This window comes from Anolis carolinensis, chromosome 1 (genome assembly GCF_035594765.1).
Source record: "Anolis carolinensis isolate JA03-04 chromosome 1, rAnoCar3.1.pri, whole genome shotgun sequence".
In the NCBI taxonomy this organism is placed as follows: Eukaryota; Metazoa; Chordata; class Lepidosauria; order Squamata; family Dactyloidae; genus Anolis; species Anolis carolinensis.
The window spans coordinates 362,610,316-362,633,959 of record NC_085841.1 but is presented as its reverse complement, the minus strand read 5'-3'; the positions used below and the strand labels follow the sequence as shown (position 1 = coordinate 362,633,959).

General features: G+C 42.1%; 1 long non-coding RNA gene across 1 annotated transcript in view; it reads left to right on the top strand.

Moving 5' to 3' along the window:
• LOC134295617 (uncharacterized) overlaps positions 1-23,644 on the top strand; it is a 30,611-nt gene that overhangs the window by 3,454 nt on the left and 3,513 nt on the right. The window lies entirely within an intron of this gene.

Below are 23,644 nucleotides of genomic sequence, written 5' to 3'. Positions count from 1 at the left end.
CGAAGGGATCGTGTAGGCTTGTGGTAGGAGATACGGTCACGAAGGTAGGTGGGTCCCAAACCGTTTAGGGCTTTATATGTGATGGTATACACCTTGAATTGGGACCGGAAAGTAAAAGGCAGCCAGTGGAGCTCCTTGAACAGGGGAGTAGATCTCTCCCTGTAACTCGCCCCTGTAATTAACCTGGCAGCCGAGCACTGGACCAATTGTAGTTTCCGGGCCGTCTTCAAGGGAAGCCCCACGTAGAGCGCATTACAGTAGTCCAGTCTAGAGGTGACTAAGGCATGGACCACCGTGGTCAAGTCAGACTTCACGAGGTATGGTCGCAGTTGGCGCACAAGTTTGAGTTGTGCGAAGGCCCTCCCGGCCACCGCCGACACCTGCGCTTCAAGCGTCAGTGCTGAATCCAGGAGGACCCCCAAACTGCGGACCTGTGATTTCAGGGGGAGTGCAACCCCGTCCAGCACAGGTTGCCACCCAATACCCCGATCCGACGAGCGACTGACCAGGAGGGCCTCTGTCTTGTCAGGATTGATCCTCAGCTTGTTCCTCCTCATCCAGTCCGCCACAGCGGCCAGGCACTGGTTCAGCATCCGAGGGGCTTCCTTGGAGTCAGATGGGAACGAGTAGTGGATTTGCGTGTCATCTGCGTAGAGATGGCAACGCCCTCCAAAACTCCGGATGACCTCTCCCAGCGGTTTCATGTAGATGTTAAATAGCATGGGGGATAGAATAGACCCTTGCGGGACCCCACAGGTCAATGGCCAGGGGTCCGAGCAGGTGTCCCCCAGCTTCACCATCTGGGAGCGGCCCTCCAGGAAGGACTGGAGCCACTGCAGAACCGTGCCACCGAGCCCCATCCCAGAGAGCCTCCCCAGAAGGATACCATGGTCGATGGTATCGAAAGCCGCTGAGATGTCCAGGAGAACCAGCAGGGTCACACTCCCCCTGTCCAGTTCCCTGCGGAGGTCATCCACCAAGGCGACCAAAGCCGTCTCAGTGCTGTGCCCAGGCCTGAAGCCAGACTGCGAGGGGTCCAGAAAATCAGTGTCATCGAGGAACTCCTGGAGCTGCGTGGCAACCACCCGCTCCAGAACCTTGCCCAAAAATGGGAGGTTGGAGATTGGTCTGTAGTTGTTACATACAGATGGGTCTAAAGAGGTCTTTTTTAGCAATGGTTTTACTACTGCCTGCTTAAAGCAGGATGGAACTGACCCCTGGCCCAAGGAGGCATTTATAATAGCCACAAACCAATCCAACAACCCATCTTTGGCCAGCTTAACCAGCCAAGAAGGACAAGGATCCAGAGCGCAAGTGGTCGCCCTCACAGACCCAAGAATCCCCTCCACGTCATCAGGAAGAACAAGCCGGAAAGAATCCCACAAGATCGGACAGACAGGTACCTCGGTTACCTCCGCTGGAACTACAGTTAAGCTGGAGTCCAACTCACGGCGTATCTGAGCAACTTTGCCTGCAAAATGGTGCGCGAAATCACTGCACCGAGTTGCCAAGTCATCGGGAAGCCCCTGGGCCTCGGGAGGCCGCAGGAGCTCCCCAACAACTTGGAACAACTCCGATGGCCTATTGGCTGCAGACGCTATGCGGGCAGTCGTGAAAGCTTTTCTGGCTGCTCGCAAAGCCACGGAGTAAGCCTTAATAGCGGCTTTAGCCCGTGCTTGGTCGGACACATCCTGAGATTTCCTCCAGATGCACTCTAGTCCCCTCCTCGCACGCTTCATCACAGCCAGCTCCTCAGTGAACCAAGGAGTCGACGTGACTCTACGCAGCGAGAGGGGACGTTCGGGAGCAATCGTGTCAAGCTGATGAGGGTTTTTTCAGCCCTAAAAAAGGGCTGAAGAACTTGGCTTATACTCGAGTATATACGGTAACTTATGTGTTTTGCTAATGGTAATTGCTTAACAAGTGTCTTCAATTCAGCAATATTGCAAAATGTGTATCAACCACCACTGAACTGATTTGCAAATCAACACAGTGTGTATATTGATAATAGCCTATTAGCTTAAACAATAATGCAAGTTGATATTGATGACTGCTCTACACTTGAAAAGTTAGTTTCTAGAGGCTATGGTACTTCAAAGGCACAGATGTAATGAGTTGTTTTGCTAAGCGCAAAGGGTGAGGTAACAGGAGTAGAAGGAACTGGTCCACAAAGCAAGGCCATACATCTCCTCTTAGAAGATAAAGGAACTAGAAGACTAATTAGTAGTTAGAACTGACACAATAAACTCTCAGCAATAAACATGGAGCGCATCCGGGCGTCCCCTGGGATTTGTATTTGTGGATTTGGTCATAAATGTTATTTTTAGGAATCTAGGTCCTCCAGTAGGATTCTCTGGCTAGTTTTGGTGGGCGGTTGACCACGGAGACACAAAAACCTTAGAATACTTTTCCAGGAATTTCTACGTCCTCTAGTATGATTCTATGGTCCAGTGGACCCCAAACTATACATCCCAGGATTTTGAAGCATGTCAGTACAGGAGTTAAAGAGGAATGGTAGCAGTATGATGGTTTTCTACAAAAGAGCCCCCTGCAATGCCTATATACTCATATACAAGTCTAGAAATGTTAGTAAAAACAAAGCCACAAACAAATCTTGGTCAACTTATCCATGGGTTGATATGAGTACTGTACCTTAATTCTTAGAAAAAAGAAACATTCCCTGTTCTATGGAATGACCCCTTGACTTATCCCTGGGTCACAGTCCATAGATTTGGCGCCAAAACCTACCCTCAACTTATATGTGACACTTGGTATATCTTCATCTTCATCATTATTATCACCACCACCATCATGATTATATCTAAGTACAGTTCAATGTTAAATCAATTCTCTATAGAACTAATATTATTTAAAACATATCTACCAATAAGGCAAGTGTAAAGGAGCTAATAACGACTGCCACCAATTTGTAAAGATGCAACCACCAAAGACTCAGAGAGGAGACCTTTTACTTTTTTCCCCTTCTTCTTATTCATTTTAGATGGTAGCGTAACTTGGTTTATAATATATGCGACAGAGGCTTAGATACTGGAAGAACAATAACAAGTTTATTCAGGCACAGAGCTTAGTGGTTACAATGTTGTTTCTCACTAGGAGGCATTTTTATTAACAGTTACAATATTAGAATGAGATGAGTCAAACTCCCTAAAGTGTCACTTCGTTTACTTAAAGTAGTTAGAACTCCTTTCTCTGCTACTTTTAAACCGCAGTCACCCCTGTGATATACGATCACAGATTCTCTGTTCCTTACCAGGACACAGACTACATTAAATAAGTCACCAAACTTATTTTTAAACAGACTCAAAATGAACAATTGAGTCTCCTTGATCCCCTCAACCTAGGATCAATCTTCCCTGTGCCTCATCAGAGCACAGACTGAACCCTTTTTTAAAACTCTGCACTTCAACAAAACGGCAGTTGGCTCCACCTACTTCTCCATGGCAACCAGCCTCTGAGTGCTGAGATGCAATAACTGTAATACTTACCCTTTTAAAACACAAACACACAATTAAACATAACATCTGTAAACCAAAATTCATACTTCATTACAGCAAGATATAAAAAATGAATGGAATTGCCCACCACTTCCATAAAGCCTGCTGGAATGGAAAGCTTTCCATTTGCAAAGGAAGGCCATCCAACGGCGAATCTACATTGTAAAATTAATGCAGTTTGACTCCACTTATATCAGCACAGAGTTGGATGAGTCCCCACGGGCCATCCAGTCCAACCCCCTGTAAAGCACAATCAAAACACTCTTGACATATGACCATCCAGAAGGTCTCCAGAGAAGGAGCCTCCTCCAGATTCTGAGGCAGAGAGTTCACGTGAACTTCTTTGGTCCAATGCCTCACCAAACTACGACTTCCAAGATTCCACAGCATTGGGTGCAACAGGGGCTAGGTGGTGCAAATGTAGCTCTGAGCTGGCAGCAGGGCTTGTGGTGAACCACTTCCCTCATGCGCCGATCTTTGCACCGGTTTACTTCTCCAGATGAATGCTGCAAAACCTGAGTCAGTGGCCTCAAAACCCAATTGAGAGAAGAACCCAAAAATGTTGACTTAAACAGCAACACAAGGAAGGGTCCTGAAGCTCATACAACCGTACTGTTGGAAGGGACCTTCAGAGATCATCTAGACCAGTCCCCACATCAGTGCTGGATCTCCAGTTTGGAGCATCCACTAAAAGTTCAAAAAGTTCCTTCTAATGTTGAACTGTAATCTAAACTCCTGTTATTTAAACCCATTGGAACTGGCAGCAAAGAACAAACCTGACCCTTCTCTCAGCAGAAGGATTTAAACCTTGCCATCTTTATATATGGATATTGTATTAAATGTGTGTACACATACATAAGTGGAAACATAGAAAAGATATGGTAACAACACAAAGCACAGCAAAAATGGGAAGAAGAAAAATTGTGCTGGATGACAAAGACCTAACCACCACCTCTGTTACAAAACTACTAAATATTACATAAATCCACATATACGCAACATTAACCTGCAGCTGTGCCAACCTGTATGCATACATCCTCACATTTAAAACTTGGCTTCCTGTTTGTCAAGAAAATGGCATATCGCTTTATCTCTTACATGAGGTTCGTTCTTGATTTCTAAAATGAACATACTTTCCATACAATTCCTTTTATTTCGTAAACTCCGAGGTCATTTTAGTAGGTTTGCTGGTGCAAAAGGAATTATCTGAAATATTTTGGTTTATGAGCCAAGAGGAATTGGTGTTGCCTTTCTACAAATAATAATAATAAAAGGCCACCCTACTGGGATCTGTGGGCATCATCCGAAAATACATCACACAGTCCTAGACACTTGGGAAGTGTTCGACTTGTGATTTAGTGATATGAAATCCAGGATATCTATCTTGTTTGCTGTGTCATACAATAAAATAAAATAAAATAATAATAATAATAATAATAATAATAATAATAATAATAATAAGCTGCAAAAGGCCACCCTACTCGGATCTGCACACATCATCTGAAAATACATCACACAGTCCTAAACACTTGGGAAGTGTTTGACTTGTGATTTTGTGATACGAAATCCAGCATATCTATCTCATTTGCTGTGTCATACTGTCTTTGTCTCAATAATAATAGTAATATATTTATTATTTGCCTCTCCTTGCAGATCGAGGCGGGGTACAACAGAATTAAAACACAGCGATAAAACACAGCACTATTAAAATGCATATAACAAAATGCACACAAGATCACATCAATAAAATACAGGTTAATAATAATGATGGTGATGTGTTGAGGACAAAAATAAATAGGACTAAAATCTGCAGAATATTTGAATCGCTCTACCTATAAATGTATCGTGGAATTTTCTCAGGCTGAACAATGTCCACTGTATGATGAGCAACTCTGTTATCTTAAATGAAATCTCTATGTATTGAAATCTTTGTTTCCTGGACTTTGCCTAAGTCTCCAACATCTGATATAATTGCCTCTCTGCATCTCTTAATGGGCTTACCTCCTTCCAGGAATTTGCCTCATCCTCTTTAAAGTCACTCTGAAGCTATCAGCTTTTAGCCATAATCCTGTGGCAGTGAATTCCACAAGTTAATCAACCTTTCTGGAGTAGATGTAGCCATTCAATACAAATACATTCAATACAACTGGAACATTTACACCCTGGACTTCCCACAGATATATATAAACATTCCTTGCTTAGTTTCTCCATACCTCACAACCTCTGAAGATGCCTGCCATAGATGTGGGCGAAACGTCAGGAGAGAATACTTCTGGAACATGGCCACACAGCCCGAAAGACATACAACAACCCTGTGATCCCGGCTATGAAAGCCTTCGACAACACATTGATTAGAATTGAATGGCTATTTAGCTTCAAAGCCTGGCTATTTCCTGCCTGGGGGAATCCTTTGTTGGGAGGTGTTAGCTGGCTCTGATTGTTTCATGCCTGGAATTCCCCTGTTTTTCCCAGACAAGAAACAATCAGAGCCAGCTAGCACCACCCAACAAATGCTCCCCCAGGTGGGAAGCAGCCAGGCTTTGAAGCTGCAAGGCTTTTCAATGCTAATCAAGGTGGCCAATTGCAACATTCACACTTGTTTCCAACAGACAAGAGTTTTTTTTTCTCCCACCCTGGACATTATTCCACAGATATGTAAACCCCCTTGCCTAGTTTCCAATAGACCTCACAACCTCTGAGGATGCCTGCCAGAGATGTGGGCGAAAAGTCAGGAGAGAATGCTTCTGGAAGATAGATGGCCATACAGCCCAGAAAACACACAGCAATCCAAAGATTCCAGCCATGAAAGCCTTCCACAACACACTGAACAACTACATAACTGACTACTCAATGACTCTCCCCAACGGACTTCTCTACTCTATTTGAATATAATTCGAGAATGCAAACATAGATACATAAATTACAGTAGCTTTAAAAGAGGATATCCTGTTTCCTTTTCATTGGTTTAGTCATAGTTGGGTTTTTTCTTCCGCCTTACATGTAGAAAGTTGTTTACTTCTGCTTATTTTTACAATCACAAACGTACATCCCAACAGTTTACATCTCCAAACACAAAAAGCTATGTCTCAATTCCATGAAATTCCTGAGAGTTGCAGTCTGGTGAGGCACCAGCTCTCTTTGGCAAAAAAGGTTAAAGGTTTTGTCAAACTACAATTCCAAGGGTTCCATAGCACTGAGTTGTGGGATCAAACTGTATTAACTCTACAGTGCAGATGCACCCATTGAATTCTGTGATTTGGTAGTTGAGACTCCTTTGCTGGAGAGATCTAAAAACAGCAATTCAGGACTGTTCCTTAGAGAATTCTCTGCAAACTACAAATCCTAGGGTTCCATCGGACATCACCTCGGCAATTAACTTGGTATCAATCGAAGAGATAAAAGTGGGACATATAAATATGATATATTTCCTTATTGTGCTTTCATCCTATCTTTCTTCCAATATACCAATTAATAATAAGAGTGGGTGGCTGTGAGTTTTCTGGGCTGTGTGGCCATGTTCCAGAAGCATTCTCTCCTGACGTTTCGCCCACATCTATGGCAGGCATCCTCAGAGGATGTGAGCAAAACATCAGGAAAGAATGATTAAGGAAAAGCCTATTAGTAAAGGTAAAAGTTTCCCCTGACATTAAGTCCAGTCATGACCAACTCTGGGGGTTGCAGCTCATCTCCATTTCTAAGCAGAAGAGCCGGCGTTGTCCATAGACACCTCCAAGGTCATATAATAATAATAATAATAATAATAATAATAATAATAATTACGATAATAATATAATAGACACCTCCAAGGTCATATAATAATAATAATAATAATAATAATAATAACGATCTGCCAACTGCAAAAGGCCACCTTACTGGGATCTGCACGCATCATCCGAAAATACATCACACAGTCCTAGACACTTGGGAAGTGTTCGACTTGTGGTTTTGTGAAACGAAATCCAGCATACCTATCTTGTTTGCTGTGTCATACAACGTCGTTGTGTCAATAATAATAATTTTATTTTTATACCCCATCTCCATCTCCCCGGGGGGACTCGGGGCGGCTTACAAATACAGAACAAACATACAATAACATCAAGTACTGAATAAAAACGTGCCAATGTAAATTTAAAAGACATAAAATAAAGTCACAGTCATTCATAAAACACAGGTTAAAATACAGCAATGAAATCATAAAATAAACTGGGCAAAAGTGTGCTAAGTGGGACTTGTAAACATGGAGGAAGTTAAAAGCGCTATGTGGCCACTGGCATGACTACATGGAGTGCCGTTACCTTCCCGCTGGAGCAGTACCTATTGATCTACCCATATTTGCAGGTTTTTGAACTGCTAGGTTGGCAGAAGCTGGAGCTAACAGTGGGAACTCACCCCGCTCCATGGATCTGAACCACCAACCTTTTGTTCTGCAAGTTCAGCAGCTCAGCGGTTTAACTAGCTGTACCACCAGGGGCTCCACAGTAACAATAATATAATATAATATAATAATAAAAACAAGGAAAAACTCAGCTGCTATTAGGACCTCAGGATTGAACTGCAAAGACTCTGGTAGAAACCAGTGCAGGTGGTCCTGGTGGTGATGGGCACACTGGGTGCCATGCCAAAAGATCTCAGCCGGCATTTGGAAACAATAGACATTGACAAAATCACGATCTGCCAACTGCAAAAGGCCACCCTACTGGGATCTGCACACATCATCCGAAAATACATCACACAGTCCTAGACACTTGGGAAGTGATCGACTTGTGATTTTGTGATACGAAATCCAGCATGTCTATCTTGTTTGCTGTGTCATAATAAAATAATAATAATAATAATAATAATAATAATAATAATAATCTTCAAAGACTCTGGCAGAAACCAGTACAGGTAGTCCCAGTGGTGATCGGCACACTGGGTGCCGTGCCACAAGATCTCAGCCGGCATTTGGAAACAATAGACATTGACAAAATCACGATCTGCCAACTGCAAAAGGCCACCCTACTGGGATCTGCACGCATCATCCGAAAATACATCACGCAGTCCTAAATACTTGGGAAGTGTTCGACTTGTGATTTTGTGATACGAAATCCAGCATATCTATCTTGTTTGCTGTGTCATCATCATCATCATCATAATAATAACAACAACAACAACAATAATAACTTTATTCTTGTACCCTGCCTCGAAGGGACTCGGGGCAGCTAACATGAGAAAACAACCAACCACAACATAAATTAACATATAATCCTTATGTTTAAAACACAATACAGTAGCATAGTTCGGATAATATAATAAAATAAAATAATAATAATAATAATAGCACGGTGCAGATTGAAAAGAGAACGCCACATCCATGGGAAAAAAATAAGGCCAATGCAAAGAAGGGGGTTGGGAGAATAAAAGTAAAATCCATCCAAACTAGCTTTCTATTATCATCGTGCCCAAATATATTTTTTTTCCCTTGATCCAGGGCCATATGGCAGAAAAGAGGATTAAAACAAGAGAATTCAGTGAAATCCAGTTAATATGAAAAAGGGTGTGTGTGTCATGGAAGAGACCAAATCCTCCAGAGAGAATGAGAGGGAAATATTGCTATTTTTACTATGATGAGGCCTCCATATGAAGCCCAAAACAGCCCCCAAAGTCCTCCTTTTTATGAAGCAGGTCTAAGGGCAAGAAGCCCAAAACAACCCCCAAAGTTGTAGGTTTTTTGTTTTGAACCAGGTCTAAGGGAAATTTCATGTTTTTTGGCTCTTCTGCAAAGCAGATTCAGCCTTGCAAACCAAGGCCAGGTGAATCCAGGAGCGAAGAGCCGGATGTGATGCCAAATGCCCAGGCTCTTTAAATAAAACATGGCAACAAACGCAGGCACGGGTATAAATGATTCTCCTAAGAGACACCAAACAACAGGTACCTTTGGTCGGAGGATTGCTTACATGCCCAGATGGCGAAGGACCATTAACCTTTACAGACAGACTACTAATACATGATTAATGTGGGAAACCAAAGGAGGAGGCGGGAAGAGACTCATTTCAGAAGAAATAGGGACCGGAATATCTGTTTAGTAGGGAATTCCCATGTTTTCCTACCATTTCTCCCACCAAAGCACCCCCAAATCGAGGCTCAGGGTGCATCTACATTGTAGAATTAACGCAGTTTGATATCGCTTTGACTGCAGTGGCTCAGTGCTATGGAAACCTGGGAATAAAACCTTACAAGGTCTTGAGCTTCCCTGCCAAAGAGTGCTGGTGTCTCATCAAACTACAACTCCCAGGATACTGTAGTTCAGGCATGGGCAAACTTGGGCCCTCCAGGTGTTTTGGACTTCAACTCCCACCATTCCTAACAGCCTACCGGCTGTTAGGAATGGTGGGAGTTGAAGTCCAAACACCTGGAGGGCCCCAAGTTTGCCCATGCCTATGTTATAGTATCCTGGGAGTTGTAGTCGAGTGAGGCACTAGCAATCAGCGAGGAAAGCCGACCTTGTCAAACTACAACTCCCAGTATTCCATAGCCTTGAGCCAGGGCAATTAATGCGGTCTCGAACTGCCTCAATTTTACAATGCACCCTAAAAAAATATCCAAAAACTGGATGATAATAATATAACCTCCTACCCAACCTCCTCCTCCAGTTAAACAATCCTGTCTATATATATACTAGCTGTGCCCGGCCACGCGTTGCTGTGGCAAAGTGGTGGTGGTATTGGTTAAAAATTGTTGTGTAATTTTTATTTGACTTTATTTGCATTTTTTTATTAATTTTATTGTAAGTTATATTTTTATTTATTATATTTTCTTGTATTATTTTTAGTTATTTTCTGTTATTATAGTATAGTATACTATACTATAGTATTATAGTATTTTATTGTATTAATTTTTAGTGTTTTTTTATTATTTTTTATTGGGTTGCTAGGAGACCAAGTTGGAGGAGCTTAGCCTTCTAACTGGCAGCAATTGGATAAAAGCAATTATTCCTCTCTCTCTAATTAGGACTTTATTTTTCATTTCTTTTTGTTGTATCAACCTAGAGGCGTGGATGATGGGTTGTGTTGTCAAATTTCGAGGTTGGAGGGCCTGTAGTTTTGTTGTTTTGTGGGTGGCCATGATGCCATCACTCTTTTATATATATATAAAAGAGTGATGGAATTGCGGCACCGAGCAAAACAACAAAAGTAAAGGCCCCCCAACCTCGAAATTTGACCACACAACCCATCATCCGCGCCTCCAGACTTTAGGGCTGCAAGGCTATTCACTGCTATTCCACCTGGTCAACAAATGATTTCCCTTCAGCCACAGCAACGCGTGGCGGGCACAGCTAGTATAATAATATTAATAAATAATACAGGAAAATAATACATGTAGTAATAAATAGAGTAAAATAATAAATATAATAATAATAAGTTCAGTGAAATAATAAATATAATAATAATAAGTTCAGTGAAATAATACATGTATTATTAATAATAATAAAAATAGAGTAAAATAAATGTAATAGTAGCAATAATAATAGAGAAAAATAATAAATGTACCATATATTCTCGAGTGCAAGCTGACCCAAATATAAGCCAACCAGTATAAGCCAAGGTGGGCTTTTCAGTCTTAAAAAAAAGGGCTGAAAAACTAGGCTTATACTTGAGTATATACAGTACATTACAACCGTAGACTCAATTTGATTCTGACACAATAAATAAACAAACTATCAGATGATAATTGCCTTCACAATCCACCAAGAACGACTGAGTAGAGTTTGGAATCATCAACAATCAACGAGGCATTCGCAGACAACTTGGCCTCTTTCAAGTAGTGACACATTGTTACATCACCATCATTAGTATTATTATTATTAGCTTTATTATTCCCCAGAACCTACATCTGCACTGTAGAATTCATTGAGTTTGCCCATACCTGGTTGGAAGAGGCCAAGTTATCTCATTGACTCGAGGTGTCTGCTGAAAAGAATAATAATATGGCCATACATTACTTATTTTTGAGTAGATCTATGAAAGGTAGTATTCATAGGCACCGAAAGATTCCTCACGAGTGCCTTTCATTTCCCTGCCAACATACAACAATGCGTTGTTTCTTTAAGGCATTAAGAAAACCAAATGGAGTGCATTATTCACATATTTGTGCTTTGGGTTCTCCGGCTGCATTTTTTTTTGGGAAACGGCTCCCAGGCAAGAAGCGAGCCAAAGTTTGGGGTCTGTTTCCTTCTTCTTCAAGGCAGGCTTGCATTTGCAAAGGGGATGCTCAGCTCAGGCCTTTTATTTATTTATTTATAGCATTTATATTCCGCCCTTCTCACCCCAAAGGGGACTCAGGGCGGATCACATTATGTACATACAAGCAAACATTCAATGCCTTTTTTAACATAGAACAAAGACAAGACAAACATAGGCTCTGAGCGGGACTCGAACTAATGACCTCCTGGTCAGAGTGATTCATTGCAGCTTGTTGCAGCTTGCTTGCTCTCCAGCCTGCGCCACAGCCCGGGCTGTGTATTTATATAAATACTGTATATACTCGAGTATAAGCCTAGTTTTTCAGCCCTTTTTTTTAAGACTGAAAAAGCCCCCTCGGCTTTTGCTCGGGTGAGGGTCCTGGTTGGCTTATATTTGGGTCAGCTTATACTCGAGAGTATATGGTACATTTATTATTTTTCTCTATTATTGTTGGTATTATTACATTAATATTTTTCTCTATTATTGTTGCTACTATTACATTTATTTTACTCTATTTTTATTGTTATTAATAATACATTTATTATTTCACTTTGATATTATTATTATTATTATTACACTTATTATTTTACTCTATTACTACAGTAGAGTCTCGCTTATCCAATGTAAACGGGCCGGCAGAACGTTAGATAAGTGAATATGTTGGATAATAAGGAGAGATTAAGGAAAAGCCTATTAAACATCAAATTAGGTTATGATTTTACAAATTAAGCACCAAAACATCATGTTATACAACAAATTTGACAGAAAAAGTAGTTCAACACACAGTAATGCTATGTAGTAATTACTGTATTTACGAATTTAGCACCAAAATATCACGATATATTGAAAACATTGACTACAAAAATGTGTTGGATAATCCAGAACGTTGGATAAGTGAGACTCTACTGTATTACATTTATTATTTTTCTCTATTATTGTTGCTACTATTACATTTATTTTACTCTATTTTTATTATTATTAATAATACATTTATTATTTCACTCTGATGTTATTATAATTATTATTATTATACTCGATTACTACATGTATTATTTTCCTGTATTTATTATTATTATTATTATTATTATTACATGTATTATTTTACTCTATTATTACTAAAAGGATACATAAGCACATTTACATGGAAGAAGATGAGAATAATGATTTGATCAGAGTTGGACAGTCTTATCTTAAATTTGAGCTTTATGTAAATATTCAAAAACATTTAACCTACCGATGCCTCAATTAATGTAATTTTATTGGCATCTATTTTTATTTCTGAAATTTACCACCCTCGGCTTATACTGGAGTCAAAGTTTTCCCAGTTTTTTTGTGGTGAAATTAGGTGCCTCGGCTTATATTCGGGTCGGCTTATACTCGAGTATATACGGTAATGAAGAAATGGGGAGAAAAAAGGCAGGAGCAGTGGATAGAATTCACTCCAGCCGTCCAAAGTAGTCTAAATCCAGCCTTTGTTCAGGGAGGCCGGACTCCATGTCCTGACCTCCTTTGTCAACAGCCTCCGGCCTCTAAGCTGTTCCCTTTTATTTATTTATTTGGTGCCACAATTTCCCCGAAGAAACCCAGAGAAAGAACCCCCTTTGCCAGTCCGTTTCACGAATGGGTGGAACAAAACACACAGGCGCTGTTCATTTCATTCCATCTAGACATCCAATTTTCCTCCCTTTCTCTCCATGACAGCACTCTGCTATAGATTTTTATTATTATTAATATCATGGTTAGTGTGGCATTTAGCAATGATGCCGAAGAAGCCAAACCCTCATTTTCTCCCCATCAAAAATCACCCCTTTTAAGGGGAAAACAATCCTAACCAGACTACACAGAGAAGACATTTAAATCCACAAGCATGTGGACTATTTCAACAGAAAGGAGGAAACCATGAACATAAACACAACTTGGCTACCAGTATTAAAAACCTTTAAAATCATGACAGTAAATAAAAAAATAACACTCAGAAAACTGGGGAATTCCAGACATGAAAAACTCAGGGACAGCTAACACCTCCCAACAAAGGATTATCTCAGGCAGGAATCAGCCAGGTTTTGAAGCTGCAAGACTTTTCAATGCTAATGATTAATTGCAACATTCACACTTTCAAGACAAGTATCCACTGTTATAGTAATACAGAATTTATTTGATTGTCGTAAAACCTATATTTATTTCCATGTATCAATATGAATACAAAAAAGCATTGCTATACAGTCAAACAAATGACTGTTACATTCACAGTAAAAAGAATATTTCTGTATTACATACAGAAATAATACAGAAATTATTTGGTTGTCGTAAAACCTATATTTATTTCAATGCATCAATATGAATACAAAAAAGCATTGCTATACATACAGTAAAACAGATGACTGTTACATTCACAGTAAAAAGAATATTTCTGTATTACTATAACAGTGGATACTTCTCTTTGTAGTTCCAGGGAACCTATTTTCTTCTATGGATCATTCACACTTCCAGCAAACAAGATTTCTTTCTCCCACTCTGGACATCATTCCACAGATATATAAACTTCACTTTCCCAGTTTCCAACAGACCTCACAATCTCTGAGGATGCCTGGCATAGATGTGGGTGAAACGTCAGGAGAGAATGCTTCTGGCGCATGGCCATACAGCCCAGAAAACTCACACCAACCCTTTACCTCCTATCTGTGTCTTAGTAAAATAACAGAAAATAAAACACTGGAAAAGGGAGAAATTATTTGCAAGGGAAAGACCCAACAGGAAAGGATTTCTGCCCTTCTCTTCCAGCTGTTCCACAACTTCAGGCAGACTGGATAATTTTCTTTTTTAAAACAAGAATTTTTGGTTGATTTCCTTTTCCACACCATGCATACAATGGTATCCCCTGGACTGGTATCGGGGTACAGAAGTGTTTTTTGGGAGTACTAATTAATAACTTAAAAATAAAACAAAACATCCATAGGAGTCCCTCAAAATCCGCTTCAAAAATAATGTGTTTGGGTTGCTGTGAGTTTTCTGGGCTGTATAGCAATGTTTATGGCAGGCATCCTCAAAGGTTGTGAGGTCTGTTGAAACTAGGCAAATGAGGTTTATATATCTGTTGAAGGTCCAGGATGGGAGAAAGAACTCTTGCCTATTGGAGAACAAGTGTGAATGTTGAAATTAATCACCTTGATTAGCATTGAAAAGCATTGCAGAACATGGGAATATTGGATCACTCTAACATCTGCTATGTCAGACTACACAGAGAAGCCACTGAAATCCACAAGATGCATGTGGACAATTTCAACAGGAAGGAAGAAACCATGAAAATGAACACAATCTGGCTACTAGTATTAAAAACAAACCTCTAAAATCAGGACAGTACATAAAGAACAATACTCAGAAAACAGGGGAATTCAAGACAGGAAACAATGAGGGCCAGCTAACACCTCCCAACAAAGGATTCCCCCAGGCAGGAAGCAGCCAGGCTTTGAAGATGCAAGGTCTGCTGGGGTTGGTCCCCATGTGAGCCACCCTAAGTCCTTTCAGGTTGATGGGGCGGGATATAAAAATAAAGTTATTATTATTTTCAATGCTAATCAAGGTGATTAATTACAACATTCTGACTTGCCTCCAACAGACAAGAGTTCTTTCTCCCACCTTTCACACGTATATAAACCTCCCTTTAGTTTCCAACAAACCTCACAATATCCGAGTCTGCCTGCCATTGATGTGGGCGAAATGTCAGGAGAGAATGCTTCTGGAACATAGCCAGACAGCCTGGAAAACCCACAGCAACCTATTGACTCCGGCCATGAAAGCTTTTGATAAGACAATAATGGGTTTTACTGAAAATATTGAAACAATATTTTTAGGGGTTCACTTTTATGCACCCAGGAATGACCGGAAAATAAAATCAGACACTCAGAGGACCTGTCAAAAAACAGCTTCTGTTTTTCAAAATGATTTTGATGTTTTGTGAATGTAAAGGGAGGCCTTGGGATCTGTTTCAAAAGACAAACTGGAAGGATTCTTGAGTGTTTTTTGGGCTGTATGGCCATGTTTCAGAAGTATTCTCTCCTGATGTTTCGCCCACATCTATGGCAGAGGTTGTGAGGTCTGTTGGAAGCTAGGCAAGTGAGGTTTATTTATCTGTGGAAAGTCCAGGGTGTGAGAGAGAAAAAAACCTTTGTCAGTAGTAGGCCAGTGTGAATGTTGCAGTTAATCTGGAAGCTTGGAAGAGCAGCAAGGGATCCTCTCTGTTTCTGGCCAGACAAAAAAGGTGGGTTTGGGGATTTTGGGGGGCGGCCAAGGAAGCAGCCTGAGGTGGCATTTGACCTAGATAAACAGGCCAGCCTTCCTGCATCCTCAGCCCACAGAAGGGAGGCGTGGATTTCCACGAACAAAGGGAACCCACGGCTCCCACGCTTCCCCCAAAAGGGCTCTCCAAAGGTGCCAGAGATGGGCACAACGTGCCCATCTCTGGCACCTTTGGAGAGCCCTTTTGGGGGAAGCGTGGGAGCCGTGGGTCGTGGAAAAGGAAGGTGTGACTCTCACGTCTTTTCCCAGCTTCGTTTGATGGGAGAAAAAGATGGAGTTTGCACCCAGAAAAGCCCCACCCGCGACACCCCAAGACCGGCCTTTTACGCACAAACCTTTTTACGCACAGAAAGAACCCCCATCTCATACCAGTTTTGGGGTGGAGACCTCTCCCTACAGAATCCAGACCTTTTCCCCACAATCCTTGGGTTGCAAAAGGGGGGTTCCCTTCCTCCCTTGTCTATCAGCCCCCCAATTTTCTAAAACAGAACACAATTCACATTCATTTTGGACCCATTTCCCCCTGCTGTTTGGATCCTGACGCCAACGGGGAGCGCGGCGAAGGAGACGAAGGAACGGGTGGAGGAACGGCGTTACAGGCCCAGCAACGACGTTACACCCATCCCTCCCTGGCCCCGATCCTTCAGTATAGATAAGAAAACCCACTCGCCAAAGAGACACACAATACACATCCTTGTTACTCTTGCTTTCCTGTCTTGAGTGTCTTACCGGGAAGGAAGCGGCCGACGCCCACCGCGCTTCTTCTTCTCTTCCTCCTCTTGCTCCTTCTTGTCTTCCTCCTCGATGCTGCTCCAGATGTGGAAGGTGGGCGACCTGGGAAGCAGGAGGGCGAGCTGTCAATCAATGGCAGGAGCAGCGAGGATGGAAGGAAGGCACCAAGGGAGCCGCTGCTACTGCTGCTGCGAAGTGCCTAGTCCCACCCAGGCGCGTGTCTGTCTCTCTCTGCGTGTGTGTGCCTTTTGCGCGTGTCTGTGTGTGATATCAGCTCTCTCTTGCACAGGAAACACCCAGCCACTTCTTCTTCCTCCTCCTCCTCCTCCTCTTCCTCCTCCTCCTCCAGCTGCTCCAGGGCGGGCCAGGCGTCTCTCTGGGCTTCCCCAGCTGGGACACATGATTGCCCGCCTCCCTCGCCTGCCCGACTTCTCTTTCTTGCTCGCTCATTGCTTCATGTCCTCTGTTTTCAGAGTATTGCTTTTTATTTACTGTTCTGATTTTTGAGTTTTTTAATACTGGTAGCCAGATTTTGTTCAACTATCATGTCAGACTACACAGAGAAGCCATTGAAATCCACAAGCATGTGGACAACTTCAACAGAAAGGAAGAAACCATGAAAATGAACAAAATCTGGCTACCAGTATTAAAAAACTCAAAAATCAGAACAGTAAATAAAAAGCAATACTCTGAAAACAGAGGATTTCCAGACATGAATCAACCAAGGGCAGTTAACGACTCTAAACAAAGGATGCCCCAGAGGCAGGAAGAAGACAACAGATAAGCTTTTCAATGCTAATTAAAGTGATTAACTACACAACATTCACACTGACCTCTCTCACCCTAGACTTTCCACAGATATATATTAACCTCTTTGCTTAGTTTTCTCCATACCTCACAACCTCTGAGGATGCCTGCCATAGATGTGGGCGAAACGTCAGGAGAGAATGCTTCTGGAACATGGCCACACAGCCCGAAAGACATACAACAACCCTGTGATCCCGGCCATGAAAGCCTTCGACAACACATATCACTAACCTTCTTGCTTGTTTGCTTGCTTTCTTGCTGGCCAGCCCTCTCTCATTCCTTTTTGCTAGCTAGCCTTTTTGTTTTTTTTTAAATAGTCTTTATTTAAATTTTGATCTATCTATATATATATAATAAAAGTGAACGTGGCCCAAACTTGGCACACATAACCCCTATGACCCATTTTATGTCCTGGTGCCGTTTGGGGGATGATGGGCCATGGAGGATGGGATTTGCACTACTTTCAAACACTTTCCCTCCCACAGACTACTGCAATGCCCACCAATGATGGAAATGGACCAAACTTGGCACACAGAATCATTGTGGCCCCCTTTACGTCCTGATGTATATTGGGGCAGGATGGACCAAGGATGATGGAATTTGCAGTACCTTCCCTCCCTTCTTGAGACCACAGCAACTGCCACAATTCACAGAACTGAACCAAACCAGGCACACATATCACAAATGACACACTTCACATGCTGCAGCAGTTTGACGGAGGGTGGACCAAGGATTATGGGATTTGCAGTACCTTCATCCAATTTACCTCCCAAAAACTACTGTGATGCCCATGAATGACAAAACTATATCAAACTTGACACGCAGGTGCAGGGTAGCCCACTTTACATCCTGGTGCAGTTTGGGGGGGGAGGGACCGTGGATGATGGGACTTGCACTATCTTCACTCACTTCCTGGGACAACTGTGACCCCCACCAATGACTGATCAAGACCAAACTTGGCACATAGAGCCACCATGGCCCACTCTACATCTTGGTGAGGTTTGAAAGAGCTTGGACCTTGGATGATGGGACTTGCAGTATGTTCACTCACTTCCCGAGACCACTGTCACCCCCATCAATGTCTCATCAAGACCAAACTTGACACAGACAACACCCAGGACTCACTCTACTCCCAGGTGCAGTTTGAAGGACAATGGACCATGGACGATGGGACTTCCAATACCTTCACTCACTTCCTGAGAGCACCGCGACCCACACAAATGACTGATCAAGACCAAACATGGTACATGGAGCCCCCATGACCTACTCTACATACTGGCTCTGTTTGGACAGGGATGGACACTGGACGATGGGACTTGCATATGGGAGTTGGAGCTCAGCCGCGCCCACTGAACCCACCTGACATTGGATATAGGCTACACTTGGAACACAGGCAAACAATGCCTTTCTCAAATGACCTCCAAGCTAGGGCCTCCAAGCTAGTCTATATATATATAAGAGTGATGGCATCATGGCGACCCACAAAACAACAAAACTACAGGCCCTCCAACCTCGAAATTTGACAACACAACCCATCATCCACGCCTCTAGGTTGATACAACAAAAAGAAATGAAAAATAAAGTCCTAATTAGAGAGAGAGGAATAATTGCTTTTATCCAATTGCTGCCAGTTAGAAGGCTAAGCTCCTCCAACTTGGTCTCCTAGCAACCCAATAAAAAATAATAAAAAACACTAAAATACAATAAAATACTATAATAACATAAAATAACTAAAAATAATACAAGAAAATAATAAAATATAATAAATAAAAATATAACTTACAATAAAATTAATAAAAATTTGCAAATAACATCAAATAAAAATTACACAACAATTTTTAACCAATACCACCACCACTTTGCCACAGCAACGCGTGGCCGAGCACAGCTAGTATATATATAAAAGGGTAATGAAATTTCGGCCTAGGACAAAACAACAAAACGACACATTCCAGAAACACTAAACTTGGCAGCACAACCCCTCATCCATGCCTCTACGTTCATACAACAAAAAGAAAAGAAAAAATAAAGTCCTAATTAGAGGGAGAGGAATAATTGTTTTTATACAATAGCTGCCAGTTAGAAGGCTAAGCTCTGCCCACTTGGTCACCTAGCAACCCACTCAGCCCACGGGACAGGCAGAGTTAGGCCTCACTTAGGCCTCTTCCACACTGCCTATAAAATACAGATTATCTGATTTCATAGAATCATAGAATCGTAGAGTTGGAAGAGACCTCATGGACCATCCAGTCCAACCCCCTGCCAAGAAGCAGGAAATCGCATTCAAAGCACCCCGACAGATGGCCATCCAGCCTCTCCAAAGAAGGAGCCTCCACCATTTTAACTGGATTATATGGCAGTGTAGACTCAAGGCCCTTCCACACAGCTATATAACCCATTTATAATCTTATATTATCTGCTCAGAGTCAGACACGACTGGACTTAATGTCAGGGGAAAACCTTTGCCCTTGACCTTAACTACCACCAATTCCTCAATACTTTATTTCCCATACCACCATACTTTGCCACAGCAATGTGTGGCCGGGCACAGCTAGTACATATAAAAACATTTGAGGATAGAGGGGGTCGGGATTAGGAAAAAGTGGGGAGGGGGGGTAGGGAGAAAAGAACAGGTGAAGTGTAGGTTCGAGGTTGGGTTAGGGGTACAGAATAGGTACTTCCAGGACATTCCCGTTGGTTATATATCATTTCCCTTTTTGTTCTATACAAGTTCTTAATATAGTTCCACATTCTTTTCTCAATGATTTAAAAGTCTTCTCTGTGCTGTCATCACCCAAGTCAAAAAAGAAGCACAATCAAAGCCCTGACAGACTGTGCACAAAGAATCTGCGAACCTCACCTGCTCCAAGGTGAACTAAACCACCTAAACTGGGCTCTACAGGCCAATGGAGACTCCACCACAGACACCAGAAGAGCTGCAAGGCCAAGAACAAGCCATGAGAGTCAAGACAAAGATCCACCCAGAGGAAAGGTGTTCTTACCATACATCAAGGGAACCACCGACAACATAGGTAAACTGATGAAGAAGCACAACCTACAAACTATCTACAGACCCACAAAGAAAATCCAACAAATGCTACAGTCAGCGAAGGACAAGAGGGATCCTCTCTCCTCTGCAAGAGTCTACCGGATACCATGCAGCTGTGGACAAGTCTACACAGGGACCACCAAACGTAGCGCCCAAACATAAGTTAAAGAACATGAAAGGCACTGCAGACTCACTCAACCAGAGAAATCAGCCATAGCAGAGTATTTGATGAACCAGCCTGGACACAGGATATTATTTGAGAAGACAGAGATACTCGACCATTCCAACAACTATCATGTCAGACTACACAGAGAAGCCATTGAAATCCACAAGCATGTGGACAACTTCAACAGAAAGGAGGAAACCATGAAACTGAACAACATCTGGCTACCAGTATTAAAAAACTCCTAAATCAAAACAGTAGATGGGAAGCAACACTCTGAGGGCAGAGGAGACCCAAGGATGCTAATGACTGAACAAAGGATGCCCCCCAGGCAAGAAACAAAACCTTTCCAATGCTAATTAGGGTGATTAACTGAAACATTAATGCTGGCTTCCCAGTGACAAAGGACTCTTGCCACACCCTGGACTCTCCACAGATATATATTTTTTCCTTTCCTTGCCTAGTTTATCCATGCCACACAGCCTCTGAGGATGCCTGCCATAGATGTGGGAGAAACGTCAGGAGAGAATACTTCTGGAACATGGCCACACAGCCCGAAAGACATACAACAACCCTCTAAGTAAGGGAGGTTTATATATCTGTGGAAGGTCCAGGGTGGGAGAAAGGACTCTTGTCTTTTTGAGACCAATGTGAATGTTGTAATTCATAACGTCTCCTCTTTGCTTTCTCTTCTGCAGGCTAAACATGCCCATCTCTTTCAGCCACTCCTCATATGGCTTGTTTTCCAGACCCTTGATCATTTGAGTCGCCCTTCTCTGGACACATTCCAGCTTGTCAACATCTCCCTTCAACTGCAGTGCCCAGAATTGGACACAGTGTGATTCCAGGTGTAGTTTGACCAAAGCAGAATAGAGGGCTAGCATGACTTCCCTGGATCTAGGCACTAGACTCCTATGTATGAAGGCCAAAATCCCATTGGCTTTTTTAACTGCTGCATCACATTGTTTGCTCATGTTCCCTGTTCTCCCCACGAGGACGCCAAGATCTTTTTCCCACGTCCTGCTATCCAGCCAGGCATCGTCCCTCATTTTGTATCTTTGCATTTCCTTTTTTCTGCCTAAGTGGAGTATCTTTCATTTGTCCCTGTTGAACTTATTTTTATTATTTTTTAATAATGTAAGAGTTCACCATAACATTCAAACAACACATTACAGACCATACATGCACCCGAAACCCCTATCCCACACAAAATAAAACCTCCTCCAACACTCATGCACCCTTCACCATGACTTCCGATGCTGAAGCACTGTGAAGCCTTTAAGCCACTTTATCTTTCCTTGTTCATAGCAATCCTAAATTCCTAACGGAGCTCCTCTATGTCACTGACTCTCCATTCAGATATGCCGTGGCCAACTCCCATTTTTCCAAAAAGTTCTCATGACTTCTGTTTCTCTTATTATTGGTTAGTTTGGCCATTAGCATATATTCCTGCATTCTTTCCCTCCAATCCTTTTTAGTTAAACTTTTTTCCCCTTTCATACTCTTTGGCTATGGTTAATCTTGCTGCAGCAAAGCTATATTGGTGTATTTCTTGGTCCCTCCTCCTTTCATTCTCACTTACTTACTTCTTCATTAGCTTTACTTCCTTCCTAACTTCTCTCTTGCTTGCCTGCTTCTTTCATTGCTGCTTACTTCTTCCTTGGTCTGCCTTTCTGCTTGCTTGCTTATTTATTTGTAGCTAGCCTTCTGGCTTGCTTGCTTGCTTGCCTGCTTCTTTCATTCTTGCTTGTTTACTTCTTCATTGGCCTTTCTTCTTCCTTCCTGCCTGCCTGCCTTCCTGCCTATTGTTAGCTTGCCTGGCTTCTTTCTTTCTAGCCTTCCTGCCTTCCTTCTTGCTAGCTTGCTTGTTTCTTTCGTTCTTGACTTTTTCATTAGCCCGTTGTGCTTGCTTGTCTGAGTCTTTCATTCTTGTTTGTTTATCTCTTCTTTGGCCTTCCTGTCTTTTTTCTTTTCTTTTCTTTTTTCTTTTCTTTTCTTTTCTTTCTTTCTGTCTTGCCTCCCGCCCTCCCTTCTTGCTAGTCTGCCTGTTTCTTTCATTCTTGTTTGCCTTCTTTGTTGTGACTCAGCTAGAGTCTCAGAGTGACTCTGATGGGGATTGTGGGATTCAGGTTCCAGATGTTCAAGATGTTGGGATTCAGGTTCAAGATGACTCTGATGGGAATTATGGGATTCAGGTTAGAGTGTCCCTGCTGTGAGAGGTGAGGAGCAGAGAGGCATTCCCACAGCTGGGAATGGTATTGTTGCCAAGAAGTCACTACAAATGCCCTGCCTTTTAAAGATTGCATTTAGTTTTTAAATAGCATTTCAATTTTTTTTTTAAATCGTTTCATCTTTTCGTTATTTTAAGTTTTTAAAATTTGTTCATTGCCCAGGAGCTTTTATGAGCTTGGAGGCGAGAGAGAAATATTGTAAATAAACACATCACAAGGCCAGGTGTCCTTGAGTGTCACAGATAGGGGTGACGGAAGAGTTATTTATATGATGATTTGATGATTTCTTAAAATATTGATGTCCCTTCCTTGTGCCGTCAGATCTCTGGGAAGCTTGCCATAAAACCAGGACAAACCATTGAAAGTTTAGAACCAGAAGAATCATGGAAGCATCCCTAAAAGCATATTTAGGAATGGCAAGACTTATTTACTTTTAAAATGGAACAATTGAGCAATCATGAACAGGGAGAGAAGGTCTGTTTTTAGTCCAAAGGGCTTTGTTTTCCCCCTGCAATAGCCATGTCCCAAGCTCTGGATGTATTGATGTACAGAGAGTCAACTGCAGTTATGGAATCAATGAATCCTAAAGCAGGAAGGCCATCTAGTCCAACCCTTGTGCAGGAATACAC